The sequence below is a fragment of the Salmo salar genome, chromosome 25 (assembly GCF_965601325.2).
Source record: "Salmo salar chromosome 25, fSalSal1, whole genome shotgun sequence".
Classification (NCBI taxonomy): Eukaryota; Metazoa; Chordata; class Actinopteri; order Salmoniformes; family Salmonidae; genus Salmo; species Salmo salar.
Window position 1 is genome coordinate 4,528,093 of NC_138315.1, and position 21,678 is coordinate 4,549,770.

General features: G+C 48.0%; 2 non-coding genes and 2 pseudogenes across 2 annotated transcripts; all 4 read right to left on the minus strand.

Moving 5' to 3' along the window:
• Nucleotides 1-13,005: 13,005 nt before the first annotated feature.
• Nucleotides 13,006-13,122, minus strand: LOC145864165 (U5 spliceosomal RNA). Its single transcript, XR_014382747.1, has one exon. It is a non-coding gene; the product is annotated as a U5 spliceosomal RNA (small nuclear RNA).
• A 434-nt stretch (nucleotides 13,123-13,556) lies between these two features.
• On the minus strand, nucleotides 13,557-13,721 carry LOC145864162 (uncharacterized; annotated as a pseudogene).
• Nucleotides 13,722-19,160: 5,439 nt separating this feature from the next.
• LOC123736199 (U5 spliceosomal RNA) lies at nucleotides 19,161-19,277 on the minus strand. Its single transcript, XR_006765991.1, has one exon. It is a non-coding gene; the product is annotated as a U5 spliceosomal RNA (small nuclear RNA).
• A 544-nt stretch (nucleotides 19,278-19,821) lies between these two features.
• Nucleotides 19,822-20,001, minus strand: LOC123740300 (uncharacterized; annotated as a pseudogene).
• Between the last annotated feature and the right edge of the window lie 1,677 nt (nucleotides 20,002-21,678).

The following is a 21,678-nucleotide window of genomic DNA, read 5'->3' on the forward strand; positions in this document are numbered from 1 at the left end:
TTTTTTTATCCGGCCGTGAAAATACTGCCCCCTATCCCAAAGAAGTTAACTTGGGTAGCCTTCCACAATAAGTTGGGTAAATTTTGGCCCATTCCCCCTGACCGATCTGGTGTAAATGAATCAGGTTTGTTGGCCGCTTTCTCAGTTCTGCCCACAAATTTTCTAATGGATTATAAAACAATAAAATCAGGCCTCTCCTTCAACAGATCAGTCAGAGGTGCAACAACCATGGAGAAGTTGAAGCAAAACCGCCAATAATACCCAACCATACCTAGGAAGCGTTGCAGCTCCTCCTTGGTGGTGGGCGGTGGAAACAGATCGATAGCGGCCACTTTAGCCCGCACCGGGAGGACACGACCCTGCCCGACCACTCTGCCGAGGTAGGTCACTGTTGCCTGGGCAAACTCACATTTGGCTGAGACAGGCCTCAGTCAAACTTTCAAAGTGACACTATAAAACAACCACATCATCTAGGTAAACAGCACAGCCTTCAAGGCCAGATATCACCCTATTCATAAGACGCTGAAAAATAGCAGGAGCGTTGCGCAGGCCTAAACTCCTGACCGTATAGGAGAAAAGACCTGAAGGAATAATAAAAGCAGATATTTCACGAGCTCTTGATGACAAAGGCACCTACCAGTAACCCTTCAGCAAATGAAACTTGCCGAAAAACTAGGCAGCCAACCTGGTAAACACAATCTTCCATCCGTGGGAGTGGATAACAGTCTGGTTGTGTCACACTAACCTTCCGGTAGTCAGTACAAAATCTCAGAGAACCATCTGGCTTGCTCACCAAGAGACACGGGGAGGCCCAACTGGAGAATGATGGTACACCGATATCATTAACCAGAATGTACTTAACTTCAAACTTGGCGTCCCGCTAGCGGGACAACTTCCGCTGAAACTGAAGGGCTCACAATTCAAATAAATAATCTTAAATTATGGATATTAAACATTTAGGTGCATACAAGTGTCTTATATTGGTTGAAAGCTTAAATTCTTGTTAATCTAACTGCACTGTCAGCTTTACAGTGAAAGCATGCCATGCGATTGTTTGAGGACGGCGCCCCACATCAAACAGCGATTAAATATTCACTTTTTGAAAATCTTCCTCTGATTTGTCATCCAAAGGGTCCCAGCTATAACATGTACTGTCCTTCTGTTAGATAAAATCCTTCTTCATATCACAAAAAGTCGATTTAGTTGGCGCCATCGATTTGAGTAATCCACTCGTTCAACATGCAGAGAAAGGAATTCGAAAATCTGCGGCTAAACACGTTTCAATTTAGTCCTCAGGTACCCTAAACTATAATATTTCATACGGAAAGAAGTATGTTCGTGTCCTCTTCAAAGCACGTGTAAACAAGGATTTCCAAACTGGTGTAGTTGTACTAAAACTCATATTTGTTATTCAAGTTACAAGCCTGAAGCCTTGACACCTAGCGGAAGCCATACAGGAGCTGGAATTGGATATGCCCCTATGCTTTCCATTGTAAGAGCATGGGCTCTCAAAAAAAATAATATTCAGGTTGGTTTTCCTTTGGATTTTCTCATACCATATCAATGTGTCAGCAAAGCAAAACTGATTTGATCACTGATTTTCAGTCAACTCTGCTTGACAATGAGACGGGTGACCCAAGGGACTCTGAATTCAACCTACCCTGCAAAATACCACCATCAGGGCCCGGCACCCCCTGTTCATCACACTGCATGTGAAGGTGAAGTGACTGACCTCAGATCAACGGATTCCACCAAAAGAACAGGACTAACCAAGTCAGTTTTAGCACATAGTTCTGCTTTAGTCAATTCAGAAGACAAACGAGCATAATGAGGCTATTACAAATTGACATAGCAGAGCTGATTTGCCTTTCTGCACTCAGGGGTAGCAATCAGATCGGACAATTGGCTGCTGAATTTGGCCTGAAAAGGAGAACCAACAATGGGCAGCAGAGCCAGAACCTGGTCCCCTGGACTAAATTGTCGCGGCTCAGCAACCTTCTCATCCTCACCTGAGAGGAAGCTAGTTTTTCTTTAGCCATTTCACAAGCTACATATGACAACACATTTGGGGGAGCCTCAACCACCTTCCAATCCTTCTTTAATACAGCAAGAGGGCCATGCACAGTATGACCAAAAACAAGGTCATTAGGACTAGAACAAGTGCTCTCGTGATACTTCTTTAACAGCGAGTAGCAACCAGCGTAACCCCTCTTCCCAGTCACGTTTTAATTCAGTGCAGTACACACGTAACAGTGACTTCAAAGTCTGATAAACACTCAAGGGCCCATTGACTCTGCACATAAGCACTGGCCTGATTATGTTTTAAACACAATTGTCACAAGACTTGTAAAAATATGTGCGAAGTGAAGTTGGAACCCTGATGGCTCTGAATCAACTGAGGTATTCCAAAAATGTAGATGAACGGTGACAAAGCCTTCACAACCGATTTAGTGGTAATGTTGCGAAGTGGATAGGCTGCAGGATCTCTTAGCCTGACACCACAGTTAACATGTAGGTGCTACCAGCTTTAGAACGGGGTAGGGGTCCAACACAATCAATAAGCAAATGCTAAAATGGCTAGCCTGTAACAGTAATAGGTTGTAGCGGGATGGGCCTTAACATCTGATTAGGCTTCCCAGTCAGCTGACAAACATGGCATGTTTTGATGTAAGCGGAAATGTCTTTAAACGAGGCCAATAAAAATGACGTACAATTGGATCATAGGTTTTACTAACCCCTAAGTGATCAGAAACGTCATGAGATGTTTTCAAAACTAGATCAAAGCTTAGAAGGAACCGCGATCTGAACAATAGCATCACCCACAACTTTTGCTGTGAGGCGTCCATTTCCTCATCAACAACTGATCTTGAACGTTGTAACCCTGGGCAATACTCCTTACCTCAACCGGAAGTACTTGATCAAATAAACCTTAACCTCTATGGGACCGGCGGGACGAATTCGTCCCACCTACGTAACAGCCACTGCCATCCTGTGGCGCGATTTTCAAAATCTTCAAAATCATATTACTTCAATTTCTCAAACATATGACTATTTTACAGCCATTTAAAGATAAGACTCTCGTTAATCTAACCACACTGTCCGATTTCAAAAAGGCTTTACAACGTAAGCAAAACATTAGATTATGTCAGCAGAGTACCAAGCCAGAAATAATCAGACACCCATTTTTCAAGCCAGCATATAATGTCACCAAAACCCAGAAGACAGCTAAATGCAGCACTCACCTTTGATGATCTTCATCAGATGACAACCCTAGGACATTATGTTATACAATACATGCATGTTTTGTTCAATCAAGTTCATATTTATATCAAAAACCAGCTTTTTACATTAGCATGTGACGTTCAGAACTAGCATACCCCCCGCAAACTTACGGGGAATTCGCTAACATTTTACTAAATTACTCACGATAAACGTTCACAAAAAGCATAACAATTATTTTAAGAATTATAGATACAGACCTCCTCTATGCACTCGATATGTCCGATTTTAAAATAGCTTTTTGGTGAAAGCACTTATTCTAAGTACATAGCCCAGGCATCACGGGCTCGCTATTTAGACACCCGGCAAGTTTAGCACTCACCATAATCATATTTACTATTATAAAAATGTCATTACCTTTTGTTGTCTTCGTCAGAATGCACACCCAGGACGTCTACTTCAATAACAAATGTTGGTTTGGTCCAAAATAATCCATCGTTATATCCGAATAGCGGCGTTTTGTTCGTGCGTTCCAGACACTATCCGAAATAGTAAAGAAGTGTCGCGCGCTTGGCGCAATTCCTGACAATAAAATTCAAAGTATTCCATTGCCGTACGTCGAAGCATGTCAACCGCTGTTTAAAATCAATTTTTACGTCATTTTTCTCGTAGAAAAGCGATAAAATTCCGACAGGGAATCTCCTTTTCGGCAAACAGAGGAAAAAATCCCAAAGGCGGGGGCGGTCGGGGTCACGCGCATAAGCTAGTGTCTCTTGATGGGCCACTTGAGAAAGGCGATAATGTGTTTCAGCCTGGGGCTGGAATGACGACATTCTCTTTTTTCCCGGGCTCTGAGAGCCTATGGACGACGTGGGAAGTGTCACGTTAGAGCAGAGATCCTTAGTAAATGATAGAGATGGCAAAGAAGTTCCAGAAATGGTCAGACAGGCCACTTCCTGTAAAGGAATCTCTCAGGTTTTGACCTGCCATTTGAGTTCTGTTATACTCACAGACACCATTCAAACAGTTTTAGAAAATTTAGGGTGTTTTCTATCCATATGTAATAAGTATATGCATATTCTAGTTACTGAGTAGGAGTGGTAACCAGATTAAATCGGGTATGTTTTTTATCCAGCCGTGTCAATGCTGCCCCCTAGCCCTAACAGGTTAAGGTAGGATCAGCGGACTGCTCCATCACAAGATCACTACAGGACATGGATAATCCATTAAATTATTAACCTTTGCCTAACTGTTCGGTTACGTGTTGTATAAATTCCGTTTTGACCGTAGTGTCAGCACCGCATGCAGAGAATACCTCCAGGATTCGCTGTACGTTTTCATCGATAATCCCTACATGGGATGGGGTATGAGATACCACCAGAGGAGGTACATCACTACAGGCAAAGTTGTTACGAAAATCACATTAATGGGCAAAAAGGGACACACCCAAAGGGAAACTTCACCTTGCACTAGGTCAGATATAAGTTTGACTTTGTGCAAGGGTACAGACAATGTATTCAAACCTATCCCTTGAATCAGGACACTGGTTCCTGTCTACAAAGAAAAAGGAAGAACAGACTCCAAAACAAACGATTCAGAGGCACCAGTGTCTCACAGAATCTTTACTGGCACATCACTTCCCAATAGTGAAACATAACCCTCTGTGACAAATGGCGAATAATTAGTACTAAAAATGTTTGGACAATTCTTGAGCTTGCACAACAGGATTAACATGAGGAACAGGCACAGCTAACGCAACAGGTTTTACGTTTGTGCTGGCCAATCTGCTGAGCTTTTACCAAGAACAGGACATTCATTCTCCCAGTGGCCTTTACCTTGACAATAATTACAGATTTTACTTACATCATTCTGTCCACATGAACCATGTTCGGATCTAGATGGAAATGCGTCATTACCAGAACCAAAGGAGTTTGCTCACCGAAATCCACTTGAACTGTCCTCTGCCCCCAATCTCGCATACGGGACCCTCCAAAACTGCCTTTGTGGGTCAGTACGTACAGTTGAAGTCAGAAGTTTACATACACATAGGTTGGAGTCATTAAAACTCATTTTTCAACCACTCCACAAATGTCTTGTTAACACAGTGTCCAAAGAGGGGCCAGAAGTATACAGAATGGTGACGTCTGCGTAGAACTGGATTAGAGAATCACCAGCAGCAAGAACGACATCATTGATGTATACAGAGAAGAGTCGGCCCGAGAATTGAACCCTGTGGCAGTGCTCCTCCTGCTCCTCCTTGCACAAAGGCGGAGGTAGCGGTCCTGCTGCTGGGTTGTTGCCCTCCTACGGCCTCCTCCACGTCTCCTGATGTACTGGCCTGTCTCCTGGTAGCGCCTCCATGCTCTGGACACTACGCTGACAGACACAGCAAACCTTCTTGCCACAGCTCGCATTGATGTGCCATCCTGGATGAGCTGCACTACCTGAGCCACTTGTGTGGGTTGTAGACTCCGTCTCATGCTACCACTCTAGTGAAAGCACCGCCAGCATTCAAAAGTGACCAAAACATCAGCCAGGAAGCATAGGAACTGAGAAGTGGTCTGTGGTCACCACCTGCAGAACCACTCCTTTATTGGGGGTGTCTTGCTAATTGCCTATAATTTCCAATTCCATTTGCACAACAGCATGTGAAATTTATTGTCAATCAGTGTTGCTTCCTAAGTGGACAGTTTGATTTCACAGAAGTGTGATTGACATGGAGTTACATTGTGTTGTTTAAGTGTTCCCTTTATTTTTTTGAGCAGTGTATTTAGGGATGGAGATTTCAGGGTTTTTGGTGGTTTTCCTAAGCCAGGATTCAGACACGGCTAGGACATCCGCGTTGGCAGAGTGTGCTAAAGCAGTGAATAAAACAAACTTAGGGAGTAGGCTTCTAATGTTAACATGCATGAAACCAAGGCTTTTACGGTTACAGAAGTCAACAAATGAGAGCACCTGGGGAGCGGAGCTAGGCACTGCAGGACCTGGATTAACCTCCACATCACCAGAGGAACAGAGGAGAAGTAGGATAAGGGTACGGCTAAAGGCTATACGAACTGGCCGTCTAGCACGTTCGGAACAGAGAGTAAAAGGAGCAGGTTTCTAGGAACAATAGCATAGATTCAAGGCATAGTGTACAGACAAAGGTAAGGTAGGATGTGAGTGCATTGGAGGTAAACCTAGGCATTGAGTAATGATGAGAGAGATATAGTCTCTAGTGACTTTTAAACCAGATGATGTCATTGCATTTGTAGGAGGTGGAACAACATGGTAGGTTAAGGCATATTGAGCAGGACTAGGGGGCTCTACAGTGAAATAAGACAGTTATCACTAACCAGGACAGTAATGGACGAGGCATATTGATATTAGAGAGAGGCATGCATAGCCAAGTGAACATATGTGTCCAGTGAGTGGTTGGGCTGGCTGGGGACACGGCGATTCAGACAGTCAGCAGGCCGGTGCTAACAAGCTAGCAGTTAGTTGACCAGGGCTAGCAAGTTAGCAGAAGGGCCTTTGGGGGATGTCACGATGGAGGTAAGTCTGTTTTTGCCTCTTCGTGCGGTGACATCTATAGACCAGTCGTGGATTAGTAGGGTTCCAAGTAGCTACTGGTCTTCAGCAGACATTGCGCCTGAGGGGCCTGTTGAATCCTCAGGCAGATTATGCCGGTATTCCAGTCGTAGTGGATCGGCGGGGTTCCGTGCCCCGTACCGGCAGTAGAAGAGGTCCGGATATTGTAGCTTCAGCGGTAGCCCAGGAGCCCAAGCGGGCTAGCTTCAGGCTAATTGGTGCTTGCTCCGGGATGGAAACGCTAGCCAGGAGTCGTCACCCGGGATTGCGGTTAGCTAGTTGCGAAGATCCAGATGAAAATATTGAGTTTGCGGTAGGAATCCAGGGATATCGAGAGAAAAAAAATAGGTCCGTTATGCTCTGGTTTGAGTTACGTTGTACGAACTGGCGAGAGCTTTCCGAGCGAAAGTTTAGCTGATGACCGCTAGCAGGTAGGTAGATAAATTAGCTGGCTAGCTTCAGTTGAGGGATTCCAGATCCGAAGTAAATGGATAAAACTGATCCACGCCACATTGGGTGAGGCGGGATGCAGGAGAGTATTTAGAAGTTGAGGTTTAAGAAAATATTTAAAAAAGATATATACAAGGCACACAAAAAGACAAAGACGTCTGACTGCTACGCCATCTTGGAATGAATCTGGTCTTCCTGCTGTCAGAGTGCTTTTGAAAATGTGAAACTGCTTCTTAGCTCTGACCCTGTGTTGGCAGACCCATGATTGGAACTGCCTTCAGCCTATATGTGGATGCCAGTAACTTAGGTATAGTGTTGCTTCAAGCAGATGGGGGTGTTGAACATCCTGTTAGCTGTTAAACTTTTGGGAGAAATAACTATCAGTTTAATTATTCAGTGGGGGAGAAGGAGGCCCTTGCTTTAATCTGGGCGTTGCAGCATATGTGTGGTCCCTATTGTGGTTTACACTGACCACAACCCACTTACTTTCCTGCACACCATGCTTTGCCCAAATCACAGGATTATGCGCTGGTGTTTGTTCCTGCAGGCGTTCCATTTGGATGTACGACATGTAAAAAAGTGTGGATAATGTGGTGGCTGATGTGCTTTCCCGTGCACCGATTTAGTCGATCTTCGGACGCCTTCGTTGTTTGTTTTCATTTTTGGTTGGTGGTCTGTACAGGGTTTATTTTGTCATTCCTGTTGTTAGGATTTGACCAACTATTTGTTTGCATAACCTATATAATATAACAAAAAAGCTATGCTATAATATTAAGTTTATACTCTATATGATAAGAGCATACTGCTGTGTGAGAGGAATGGGCTCATGGGATGGTGAGTCATATGGAAAGAATGCAGATGCTGTAAATCAGGGATGTGGAAGAGCTTGTTAAAAGATAACGGCAGGATATGGGTGAAATGTATATGCAGAGGGGTGTCGGGGTTTTAGAGAACTGTGCATTGTGCAGTCACAAGATAAATCGACTGCCAAAGATAACTACGCCCGGCAACAGGAGGCGTCTCGAGGTTGGGACCAACCTGCACGCCAACGGTAGGATGAGTAAGTTTAAACCACGCTCATTCTCCCTCTGACAGGCCAGCAGTGATCGGGAACTATCTCTGTCAGAGTATTTAATGAGAAGCAAAGGATGTGTAACTCAGTTCTCTGTCTGCCCTGCGTGGTGACACAGCGACCCCGTATATACGAACATCATATTTACCATAAATGTGTTTGCATTAATTAAAGTACAAAGAAATCAGAAGTTACTATGTGCTGACTATTTTGTTCTGATACCAGATTCGAATTGACGCGACCGAACACTGTTGCTCTGGCTTCTACTCTCCTGTCACTTGGTCTCCATTTCTTTCTCTTAAATTGCTTCCAGGTACCGTGGGCATCCGATGGGCCTCTTACCTTTATAGTATTTTGTGTCTGAACCTTTACTAGTTATGGTTTTTGACAAGGTGTATTGGTGTGGTTGTGGGTTTTGTTTTCAGGGCTTTGTTAGTTCCTGATTTTCATAGGATGGGGTGTTACACCCCCTCGGTTTCCCTGCCTCCTTCTCTGTGTTTATATTTGCAGATTGGGGACAGGTGGAGCTGATTGGGTCGTTATTAACCTGTTGGGGCTAGGGGGCAGTATTTTCACGGCTGGATAAAAAAACGTACCCGATTTAATCTGTCTACTAATCCTACCCAGTAACTAGAATATGCATATACTTATTATATATGGATAGAAAACACCCTAAAGTTTCTAAAACTGTTTGAATGGTGTCTGAGTATAACAGAACTCATTTGGCAGGTAAAACCCTGAGACATTTTCTGACAGGAAGTGGATACCTGATGTGTTGAATTACCTTTAAGCCTATGCCATTGAAACGCACAGGGGCTGATTAATGTTTTGGCACTTCCTATTGCTTCCACTAGATGTCACCAGCCTTTACAAAGTGTTTTGAATCTTCTACTAGGAGATCTGACCGAACAAGAGCCTTGGAACGGTGATGGCCGATTAGACTCTTGCTCGCGAGGTCATGTTGGGTACCCTCGTTCCAATACATTTTAAAAGAAAATGCATTCGTCCACCTTGAATATTATTCATGTTCTGGTTAAAAAAGGCACTAATGATTTATGCTATACAACGTTTGACATGTTTGAACGAACGTAAATATTTTTTTCCCCTCGTTCATGAAGTGAAGTCCGGCGGGCTTAGATCATGTGCTAACAACACGGAGCTTTTTGGACAAAACTACATTCGTTATGGACCTGGGATTCCTGGAAGTGACATCTGATGAAGAGAATCAAAGGTAATGGATTATTTACATAGTATTTTCGATTTTAGATCTCTCCAACATGGCCGTTTGTCTGTATCGCAAAGCGTATTTTTCCGGGCGCAGTGCTCAGATTATTGAAAAGTGTGATTTCCCAGTAAGGTTATTTTTAAATCTGGCAAGTCGATTGCGTTCAAGAGATGTAAATCTATAATTCTTTAAATGACAATATAATATTTTACCAATGTTTTCTAATTTTAATTATTTAATTTCTGGTGCTGACTTGACTGCCGGTTATTGAAGGGAAACGATATCCTGAACATCAACGCCATAGTAAAACGCTGTTTTTGGATATAAATATGAACTTGATAGAACTAAAAATGCATGCATTGTCTAACATAATGTCCTAGGAGTGTCATCTGATGGAGATTGTCAAAGGTTAGTGCATCATTTTAGCTGGTTTTATGGTGTTGGTGACGCCTGTCTTTGAATTGACAAAACATTACACACAGCTATTGTCAATGTACTCTCCTAACATAATCTAACTTTATGCTTTCGCCGTAAAACCTTTTTGAAATCGGACAACGTGGTTAGATTAAGGAGATGTTTATCTTTCAAAGGGTGTAAGATATTTGAATTTTGACATTTATTTGGTTTCAAATTTGCTGCTCTTGAAATGCACCACGGGTGGCACGCTAGCGCCCCAAGAAGTTAAAATAGCAACCCCACACGTCCTCTCCCTACCATTATTAAAATAAAGCAAATCCATCCACCGCTTGACCAGTCTCCTTTCCTTCGCTTCTTTCCTCACTCTTTGGACTTCAATCTGTCGACACGTCACGTACAGAGTCCTTCCTCTAAGAGGATTCACCCTTCACCTCCTGCACCTTCAGACGGATCCTTGGCCAACACTCCTCCTCCACCCTCAGGCTCCTTTCCATCTTCGATGACGGCGTCCAAGAACTCTCCGTTCATGCTAGACCCAATTCCATCTGCCACAGTAGATTCATCACCCTCTTCTCCTTCACCATCCTGGCCTCCTTTTTCTCCCTCCCGTCCTCTCCTCTGTCACACTCTCTTCTACCACCTCCTCCTGTTGTTCAATGTCAACACCGTCTGTCGGCCCAGTACACATGCAGCGGATGCCGCACTCACCACAGCCATTGCAAGGTCTTTCCGCTTTCGCGACGCACTCTCACATAATGCCCTTGTATTCTGCATCGCCGGCATAAAAAATCATGGCAGTTCCGGACTACGTGGCCAGGCTGAATACAAACTCGGCACACTTTAACAAAGTCCCTCAAACCCCTTACATTTAAACTAAAAAACTTAACAGAATGTATCATTTATAAAACAAAAATCCTTACTTCAGCACAAATAAACCCATAACAACAAAAAAACACAGGAGGCTCACCTGATGCTCCCCTGCTCCGTCTCATCCGGTGGGAACGTCCTCTCCTCTCCCAACGTCCCCCCGTCCTCCTCCATCTCTCCAACCCAGGATGCAGGCATGGTGTTAGGCCTTTGAGTGCCCTGCATCCTGGGTTCCCCACCAACACCCTCCGTTCCTCTCTCCCTGTCGGCTACTGGACTGAGGTCGAGAGCAGGGGACCCCAACTCCCCAAGCAGGAGTTGAGATCCCCCCTCAGACACCCAGCCCAGCGCCATGCCCTGGGAGTCTCCCTCCACCAGCTGCTGAGGGGCCGAGGAGAACAGCGAGGACAAGGGCGTTCTTCCCTCCCCCATCACTCGCTTGCCCCCCTCCTCCCCCCCACAGCCTGCCGAGCCGCTCCTCCTCTTCCCTTTCTTCTTCGGTGTTGGAGGCAGCGGGGAGACACCCCCCTCCCTCCCCGCTAGCTCCTCCACCATTACCCTCATCTCTTCCACGAGGGAGCTCGACATACTGCCCCCCCACTCCCTCACACCCTCTCCCCCCTCCTCCCTCCCCCCAATCCCTACCCCTGGCTCACCCCCCACCCCCTCTCCCTCCACTGTTGCTCTCGCCTGCTCATTGCTTCCTTCTTACTCTTTTCCTTCCTGTCCTTCTGTTTCTTCTGCTCCCGTGCCTTCTCTTCCTCCCTCGCCTCCTGCTGCCACCTCCTTCTCCTCCTCCTTCCGTGTGGCCGTCTTCTCTGGGCCTGTGCTTGGGTCTTTGTCACCTCCCCTGTCTCTTCTTCCTCCATCCCCCGCTCCTGCTCCCCCTCCTGCCGCAGACGCGTATGACCGCTGACGAGCCGGGCACTCCCGCCACAGGTGCGCTGTTGAGCCACACCCGTGGCAAGCCTTCGGCTCGTCACAATCCTTAGCCTCGTGCTCCCCAGATCCGCAAAATCTGCACTTTCTAGTGCTGCACGAGGCCAGGATGTGTCCATAGGCCATACAGCGCCTGCAGAACGGGGGCTGACGTGCATAAGACAATGTCCCCTTGTCAGCCCCCAGGGAGAACATAGCTGGGGGATGAAGGTACCCACCCAGTCCTTTAGGATCCTCCCTGAGGAGGGCCTGAAAACCTCTCCTCCCGTTCCAAAACCCAAGAGAATCCTTGAGGTGCCTTGCCGACGATACATTGTCCATGTACCGCCCCAAGAAGGCCCTCACCTCCTCATCCTTCACGTATGGGTTATAAATGTTGACAGTTACAACCCGGAAATTGTTTCTTGCCAAACTCTTCACCTCATAATGGCACATCGGCCTCGTATCTCCCACCGCTCTCACCTTTTTAAGGATCTCATCGTGCTTACTTTCCGTGAAAAAAGCTCCTTCCAACGAGTTGCCTTGGAGGCAAAACACGTCCCGTACCGTCAGCTTTAGTATTCCCATCAGGATTGTCCTTCCAAATGGATCAACATCCTTCTCTTTCCATGCAAACCTGATGGTATTCGCCAGTCCGATCCCTGGGACCGACCTATTTGCAGAATTTTGCGTCATCTCCGCAAGGAGAATGACACTCTCGACTCCGCTCCTCTCTTGCTGTCTTCCAGAAAAAAGAAAAAATTATAACAAAAAACACAAAATGGCAGAATTGTGATATTTTTACAAAAATATTCAAAAATACTTTCTATCGCCCTCCTACCTTCGACCTTTTGACTCAGCAGGCTTTGGGGCACCTCGGTACCAAGCTTGATCTGAGCCAAAAGGCCGAGAAGCGATAACCCACAAATTGACCCCTGCACCCGCCGGGCCCCCGGGGGCCTCGGCAGACCTCATCGGTTTGGCAAAAGTTGGCTCCTCCTCACCCAACGCTTCCCTGGTGACAGGCGGGTGTGTTTTTTTTTAAAAGTCGCTAATGCGTCGTTAGGTCACTAGCTCTTTAATCCTAGTGCGACTATTTGTTCAATGCCCGGCAAATACACCAGTCATCGTCGGGCTTGAACTCAATTGCCCGAGCGACTACTTTGAGTGGAAAAAATACGCCGGTCGGTCAGCCGGCTTCAAGTCAAACGCCTGAGCAAAAAGTCTCGGCGTCATCTCTGTCAATTTCTCTTGAAACAAGATACCGGGCTCTGCCAGAAGCAAAGCCCTTCCAAAAATACATTGAACTCGTAAGTGTTCCTCTCCACGGAAGTCTTTAGTAAAAGGCGAAAGGCTTGTGCGTAATGAAGAGAAACCAGAGTCGTATGGAAGTCAGAGGTCGGGGCCCGAGACACACACGGTGCACTCTAGGCCGGGTCCCCGCGGGTGGTCCCCGAACCCACTCTTCCAAGTTTTCGAGGGCTGTGGGTAAAAAGTCACAGACAGACAGACAGACAATCCTGGTGAAGTGATTGTATTTTTGGGGGGGGCTCAAAAAAACACACACACACACACACACACACACACACAATCCTGGTGAAGTGATTGTATTTTTGGGGGGGGCTCAAAAACACACACACACACAATCCTGGCCAATGTTTTTTTTAAAAGTAAAATGGCGGGAAAACGGGGGACCCCCATGAAGGGGGCTTCGCACTTGTTTCAGTTTGGATGATTCTTCTTTTTTCATTCCTTCTCTTCTTCTGCTAGCTGTTTTACATAGCTTGGTGTATTTCTTTTTCCTTGACAATGGGAGAAAAGTGTTGCACCGTGCGTGGAGCGGACGGAGCAAGCCCCATTTCCGACTCCCTGTTCGAAAAATCCATTTAATATGTAGTCCCCCGATGGGGGACGTATCAGATATTAAACTGATAAGAACAGATTTTTTATTTTTTTTATTTTTTATTTATTTAACCAAACCATTCATTGTAAACACTTTACATTTCCCAAAATACTGGACATTTCAAAACCGGGACATGGAAAAAAAACACATAATCAAGCAAACAGTACATACACTTTGGCCAACCACTGCAACAAGGCCTCTTACTCATAAAGGTACTTCCAGCGTTCCTTAGAGGCATGGAAGCCATATTTGTCCACATCGAAATCAAACCTTTTCCTCAGGTCAGCTCTAACCCTACTTACCACTCCACCCACTCCCCAGTCCACATTGGATTTAACCAAAACCGCCCTTGAATCCCACAGAGCTACCTTCCCCAAGGAAATCAAGAGCCAGATTAAAAAGGATCCCCTCCCGCTCCTGATCCCCAAACCCCTCCTCAACATAATTGCATCAAAGGATAGAATCCCCAGCATCTGGAAGAAGGAGCCCAAATCCCCCCAAACCCTCCTGGCAAAGGAGCACTCCCAAAAAGTGTGACGGAGCGTCTCCTCGCCTTCACACCCTTCCCTTGGGCATATCTTGACCTTTGACAGGCCGTGCCTGTAAAGGACCTCCCTAACTGGCAGACGCCCATGTATACACAACCAATTTAGATCCTTCAACCTGTTAGAGAGACCCTTTTGCTGAATTGCCTGCCATACCACCGGCCCTACCCCATAGACACCGACAGGACCCCGCTTAGCCACCAAGGTCCTGTATAAAGCCCTGTGGTCCATGCAGAGCAGACCCTCCTGGCACTCAGTGTGCCTTCTGCTCCACTTCACCGCATGTTCAAAATGAGCCGGGAGGGATTCCGCCTTAGGTCGAGAGTTGTCCCAGGCTATCAACCTCCGCAGAGGGAAAGATAGCCAAAACAAAGCAAAAGCCTTGTAACCATGGTTACAAGGGTTAACCAGACTTTTACATATTGAAGAAAAGAAAATAGTGTCTAACTTCAGAGGGATGTCAGGAACTCCCCTTCCTCCCTCCTCCACTGATTGCACCATCCAGTCCCTTTTTATATACTCATAGCCCCCCCAAACAAAAGAAAAAATGGTTCGCACTAAATCCTTCCTGTAACGAGGAGGTAAAGGAAAAACATAGGCCAAATAAACCAAGGACGGAAGAATGTCTGCTTTAATGACTAGAACCCGTCCACTCATAGAGAGCCGACGAGCTTTCCAGAGGCCCACCTTGGTGCGCACTTTCGCGATCCTCTGCCCCCAGTTAATTCCCTCACTACCTGTCACTTCAAAATCCACTCCCAGGACCCTCATAGGCCCCGAGCAGAGCGGGAGGCCACTGAGGCCTTCCTCTCTCCCTGCCCATGGTCCAAAAAACTTGACTGAGGATTTCCCCAGGTTGACCCTAGCCCCGGATGCCAGTCCGAACTCCCCCAGGACCTCCACCGCCCTGGCGACACTCCCCTCGGATGTCAGAAACAAAGTCATGTCGTCCGCATACTGGGAGATCTTGACCTCTGAAGAGCCCCCACCAGGGGGCCGGAGGCCCCTAATACGTGCATCTGCCCGAATGGCTGCTGCCAGCGGCTCCATGTACAACACAAAGAGCAGTGGAGACAACGGGCAGCCTTGACGTACCCCAGTCTGCTGAGGAACCACCTCTCCTGCATGCCCATTTACCAAAACCCTACTTCCCACTGCAGTGTATAGAATCTCCACCCACCTCATAAACCCAGCCCCAAAACCCATCCTTTCCAACACTGAAAAGAGGAACCCATGGTGCACCTTATCAAAAGCTTTTTCCATGTCTAAGCCCACCAACATGAGGTGCACCCCTCTGTCCTGGGCCCAAGCAATACAGTCCCTCACCAGACTCAGGTTCCATTGTATGGACCTCCCCTCCACCCCACAGGTCTGGTCCTCATGTATGACATGGGGCAGAGCCTTCCTTAGGCGGCCCGCAAGGACACGGGCTACCACCTTATAGTCTGCACACAGTAGCGTAATGGGCCTGTAATTCCCCAGGTTATCCCTTTCCCCTTTCTTGTAAAGCAGCGTCAAAATCCCCTCCCTCATTGAAGACCCCAGGAGCCCTGAATCATATACCGCCTTATCTACCAACAGAAAATCTCTGCCCAAAATCTCCCAAAAGGTAACATAAAACTCCCGGGGAAGCCCATCGCAACCTGGCACTTTGTTGGTTGGTAAACCCCGCAAAGCAGCCTCAACCTCGAAAGGGCGATCGAGATCAGAGGCTTCCTCCGGGGGAACCTTTTCCCTCAAAAACCCCAGAAAGACGTGTTCTTTCGACCCATCTATGTCCTTTTCCCTAAAGGACTCTTGGTAGAAAGATGACGCTGCTTCCACCATCCCCTTTGGGTCCGATACCATTCCCCCCTTTTCTGTTCGCAGCTGAGCAATAACTGCTTTGGCATGGGCAGCTTTTACCTGTTTGAAAAAATATGAACTGCTAGCCTCACCAAACTCGAACTTATCTCGTTGACACCTAAAGAGAAAGTCCCTGGCCTTACCCTGAAAATACAGGCCCAACTTACTTTTTAAAACCTCCATCCTCTCCACATCCCTCCCCTCACCCTTATTCTCGGCTGACACCAAAGCAGTCAGCTCCCCCTGAAGCCGCCGAAAAACCTCCCTGTCTGCTCGGGCCTTAGCGACACAGTGCGAAATAGCCAGGGTGCGCACATTGCGCTTTACGCACTCCCCCCATAGCTCATAATGGGATCTAAAAGCCTCCCTAAAGGAAAGATCCGCCAAAATTTGGGAATTTAATTTCCAAAACCCTCTTCCAAATATTGGCACGTCTACCGAGAACACTACCTGGACTTGGCAATGGTCAGAAAACCAGACCGGAGAAACAGTGACTTGCGATATTGGCACAGATACAGGTAAAAAAATGAAATCTATACGACTACTGGAACCCCTTGAATTTGCCCATGTCATACCCTCCCCCTTGGGGTCGCAGACTCTGAAGGAGTCCCTAAAAGAAAAATCTTTAACCACAGAAACCAAATAGGGAAGGCTAAAGTCCCCCGTACCTTCGAAAGAGACATTGAAATCCCCGCCCAAAACCACAGTTCGGTTAGTAACACAAATATCTGGCAGAGCCAAAAAAAGATCTTTCCTACCTCGAGGCTCTGCAGGTGCATAAATGTTAATAAAACGAAACTTCGCCCCCCTCCAATCTGCATCAACCACTAAAACCCTCCCCTGTATAACAGAAAAGGAACCCACCACACAAAAGTCCCTATCCCCAAACAAAATCCCCACCCCAGAGGAGTGCACCCCCCCATCCCCCATCTGGACTCTCCCTTCGCCCACTCCTTTGAAAAAACAGGAACATCCCCCATATCCCTTAAATGAACTTCTTGTAGAAAACAAACCTGGAAGGAGACACAGGAAAGGTACTGAAACACCCCTCCTCTCTTCCCCATATCCCTTAATCCCCTTACATTCACTGTTATTACTGTGAAAAGTGCCATAAGAAATAAACAAGGAAATAAGCAAGATCACCCAGCGTCTCCATACAGTCTGTCAGATAGGAGCCTCCCCCATCCCGCTGTCACTCACCCCTTCCAGGTACCGGTCACTGTTCGGCGTGCCTGGTGCCACGAAAGAGCGTTCAGGGCTGGAAAAGTTCACACAGGCTGATACCTGTCCGCAGACCAACGACTCTTCCCCAGGACTGGAAGTGTGGTCTCCCCCTGACAGTACCTGTGCACAGTCCATTGAGGCCTCCTCAGGATTGGTGTCCATCTCCGTGGTGCCTGTCCCAGGAAGCGCAGGAACCAAGCAGATCCCCTGGACCTGCTCCCTAGACCTCCCCACCGAGGCTTCAGAGGCTGCTAATGCAGGAACCTTCAAGATAACAGAATCCTGTGTCTCGGCCCCCACATCTGACCCTTCATCCCCGGTATCAGGATTCAGCACTGTGAACCGGTTGGAGATGGCCACCAAAGGCCTCCTGTGTTCTTCCATCGCTACCCGACCAGCGACCCTCCTCCTCTTCTTTCTTTTCCCCTTGTACACCTTCCCGGACTCTCCATTGTCTGAAGATGCCGATCCAGTCGACCCGCCCCCCGAAGATGACCTCATCTTCCGCGAGAGGGTTCGGGTAGCCGAGTCGTCTGACATCTCACTCAGTATACTATCCTCCCAGGCTCCCGTCAGCAGTTCCATCTCCTCCACAGTCCCCTTCGGACTGCCCTCCTTTACTTTACTTTCCCCTGGGGCTTTCGCCACCTCCTCTGCTGCCGCTCGGATTTCCTCAAAGACCTCCTCTATTGGCCGGAGGGGAGAGCCCGCAGCACCTTCCTCGGGGCCATCACCGGCTGCCTCCGCATAGGTCCGTTGCCTATTTGGACAGTCTTTAAACAAGTGGCCCTGCTTCCCACAGCCATTGCATACTCGAGCCTCCCTGCAGTTGGCTGCCCCGTGACCTGGTTTCCCGCAGTTTCTGCACTTCAGCAGATTGCACCCCGTGGCCAAATGACCGAAGCTACGGCAGTGCCTGCAAAAACTTGGTTGGCCTGAATAAAAAAGGTACCCCCGGTCCACTCCAATGGAGAAATAGGCTGGTGGGTGCACCAACTTATCTGCTCCTTCCGGATCTCTGTTCAGTGCGACACGGAATTGCCTCCTCCCTGACCAGATCCCATACCCGTCCCTTAGGTACCGCACCCCGGGACTCACTTTCCCAAACCGGCCTAGGAACGCCACGATGCTGTCATCCCCCACATAGGGATTGTAGATATGCACGGCAATCACCTTTAGATCCAACCGGCACAAGGGGACAACCTGAAAGTTTGAGAATGGCTCACTGGCTTCCTTCTCTTTGCAGGTGTCCATACACCGCCTGTACAAGGCCTCGCCATTTAGAGACAGGTCGTAGCCCTCCGCCGCCATGTTCCGCTGCAAGCAGAAAACTTGCCCTGGGTCCACCTTTAACCCTTCAATGATCACCGTCCTGATGAACCATTCTCTATTGCCAATTTGCTTGCCCTTGTTCTTCCAAACGAACTGCAACGTATTGCGCAGTCCAGCCCCTCTGGCTGACTGTGGATCCTGCCCTCCGGCCATCGGCTTTGGACTAAGAGTGTTATGGCACCTCGGTACACAACCTGATCTTAGCCAAAAGGCCGAGAAGCGATAACCCACAAATTGACCCCTGCACCCGCCGGGCCCCCGGGGGCCTCGGCAGACCTCATCGGTTTGGCAAAAGTTGGCTCCTCCTCACCCAACGCTTCCCTGGTGACAGGCGGGTGTGTTTTTTTTTAAAAGTCGCTAATGCGTCGTTAGGTCACTAGCTCTTTAATCCTAGTGCGACTATTTGTTCAATGCCCGGCAAATACACCAGTCATCGTCGGGCTTGAACTCAATTGCCCGAGCGACTACTTTGAGTGGAAAAAATACGCAGGTCGGTCAGCCGGCTTCAAGTCAAACGCCTGAGCAAAAAGTCTCGGCATCATCTCTGTCAATTTCTCTTGAAACAAGATACCGGGCTCTGCCAGAAGCAAAGCCCTTCCAAAAATACGTTGAACTCGTAAGTGTTCCTCTCCACGGAAGTCTTTAGTAAAAGGCGAAAGGCTTGTGCGTAATGAAGAGAAACCAGAGTCGTATGGAAGTCAGAGGTCGGGGCCCGAGACACACACGGTGCACTCTAGGCCGGGTCCCCGCGGGTGGTCCCCGAACCCACTCTTCCAAGTTTTCGAGGGCTGTGGGTAAAAAGTCACAGACAGACAGACAGACAGACAGACAGATAGACAATCCTGGTGAAGTGATTGTATTTTGGGGGGGGGCTCAAAAACACACACACACACACACAATCCTGGTGAAGTGATTGTATTTTTTGGGGGGGGGCTCAAAAACACACACACACACACACACACACACACACACACACACACACAATCCTGGTGAAGTGATTGTATTTTTTGGGGGGGGCTCAAAAACACACACACACACACACACACACACACGCTCCTGGCCAATGTTTTTTTTATTTTTTTTTACGTAAAATGGCGGGAAAACGGGGGACCCCCATGAAGGGGGCTTCGCACTTGTTTCAGTTTGGATGATTCTTCTTTTTTCATTCCTTCTCTTCTTCTGCTAGCTGTTTTACATAGCTTGGTGTATTTCTTTTTCCTTGACAATGGGAGAAAAGTGTTGCACCGTTCCCGGAGGTACTGCAATACCGGGTCGATGCGTGGAGCGGACGGAGCAAGCCCCATTTCCGACTCCCTGTTCGAAAAATCCATTTAATATGTAGTCCCCCGATGGGGGACGTATCAGATATTAAACTGATAAGAACAGATTTTTTTTATTAGAAAAAATAATTTATTACGTTCAATACCATTCATTCTTTACAAAATCATATATTCCTTCAAACTCAAATAATGGTATTTTAATTTATAAAACAAACCAAAAAACCCCAAAACAAAACTCAGGGGAGCAACATCCCTCCCCGTCATCCTAAACACTAACTTTCCCTATCTTCCCGTCCCTAATCTAAAATAACCCCAGCCCTAATCCCCCCTTCCATCTCTCCCGGGCAGCGTGCTGCCCCCACTTCCTCTCCTCCCTCTTCATCCTCCCTCTCAAATCTGCTTCCACCCTCCTCACTATTCCTTCCACCCCCCAATCTTTCCCTGTCTTAACCATGTTCTGCCTGGCTTCCCACAGCCCCCGCTTAAAGAGGCTCATGAGAAGCCAGAGCAGAAACCTATCCCTATCCGTCCCCCTCGCTCTCCCTACACCTCTCTCTAGCCTAGCCCAAGTCAAAACAAAATCCCCTCTAACCCTTCCTAACAACACCCGTGCCTTTGCCCATACTACTCCGGCAATGGCACAGTCCCAAAAGACATGGCGCACAGTCTCCTCCCTGCCACAAGAAAGCCTTGGGCAGGTGGGGGATCGCGCCAAGCTATGCCGGTACATGGTGGAGCGTACCGGCAAACACCTGTGGAGGCTCAACCAATTCAGGTCCTTGAGCCTGTTGTCTAGACCCCGCGCCTGCACTCCCTCCCAGACCACCGCCGGGATGCCCACTACAGGTGCCGGACTTACTGCCCGTCTGACCTCCTCGTACAGGTGCCTGTGATCTAAACCTACTCGGGCGACTTCAACCTCGGGGTGCGCACGCAGCCACTTGGCCGCATGGCCAAAGTGCCACGGCAGCTGTTCCGCCCGAGGACCCGTGTTAGACCACACCATTACGCTTCTCGCCTGATACGAGAAGAACACCCGCAGGAGGTAACCGGACGGGTGCAGTACCAGCTGAGCAAGCTCCGTTAACAGAAAAGAAACAAAAATTGCGTCCAGTTTGAGGGGGAGATGTGGTACCCCCCTACCTCCCTCCCCGATGGGACAGATCATGCGTGCCCTGGCGACCCACTCGTACCTGCCACCCCACATGAACTGAAACACTAGCCTCACTAGAGGCCTCCTCAGACAAGCCGGCAATGGGTAGATGTACGCTAAATACAAAAGAGATGGCAGTACATCCACCTTGAGAACCAGGACCTTGCCTAAAAAGGACAAAGACCTAGCCCTCCACATCGCTAGCTTCCTCTGTACCACTGCAGCGTCGCTGAGCCGGAGGTCTCAAAGTGGACCCCGAGAACCCTCAGGGCCCCGTTACAGAGAGATAACCCTCCGGGCACATCCGTCCTACCACTCCATCTTCCGAAAAACTTAACGGAAGACTTCGCGTGGTTAAGAACCGCCCCCGACGCTCGGGTGAAGTCCCCAATGATGGCAAGGGACCTTGTCAGGCACGAGTCCTTGCAAAGCAGCAAGGAGGTGTCGTCGGCGTACTGTGTCAACTTTACACGGAGACCGCCACTTCCAGGAATCAGCAAGCCTTCCACCCCTGTGTCTGCCCTAATGGCAGCCCCCAGAGGCTCCATGTACAGAACGAAAAGGAGTGCCGAGAGCGGGCATCCCTGCCTGACCCCAGACGAGAGGTCAAAAACATCACCTAAGTGACTGTTTACGCTGACCCGGCACCCCGCTCCGA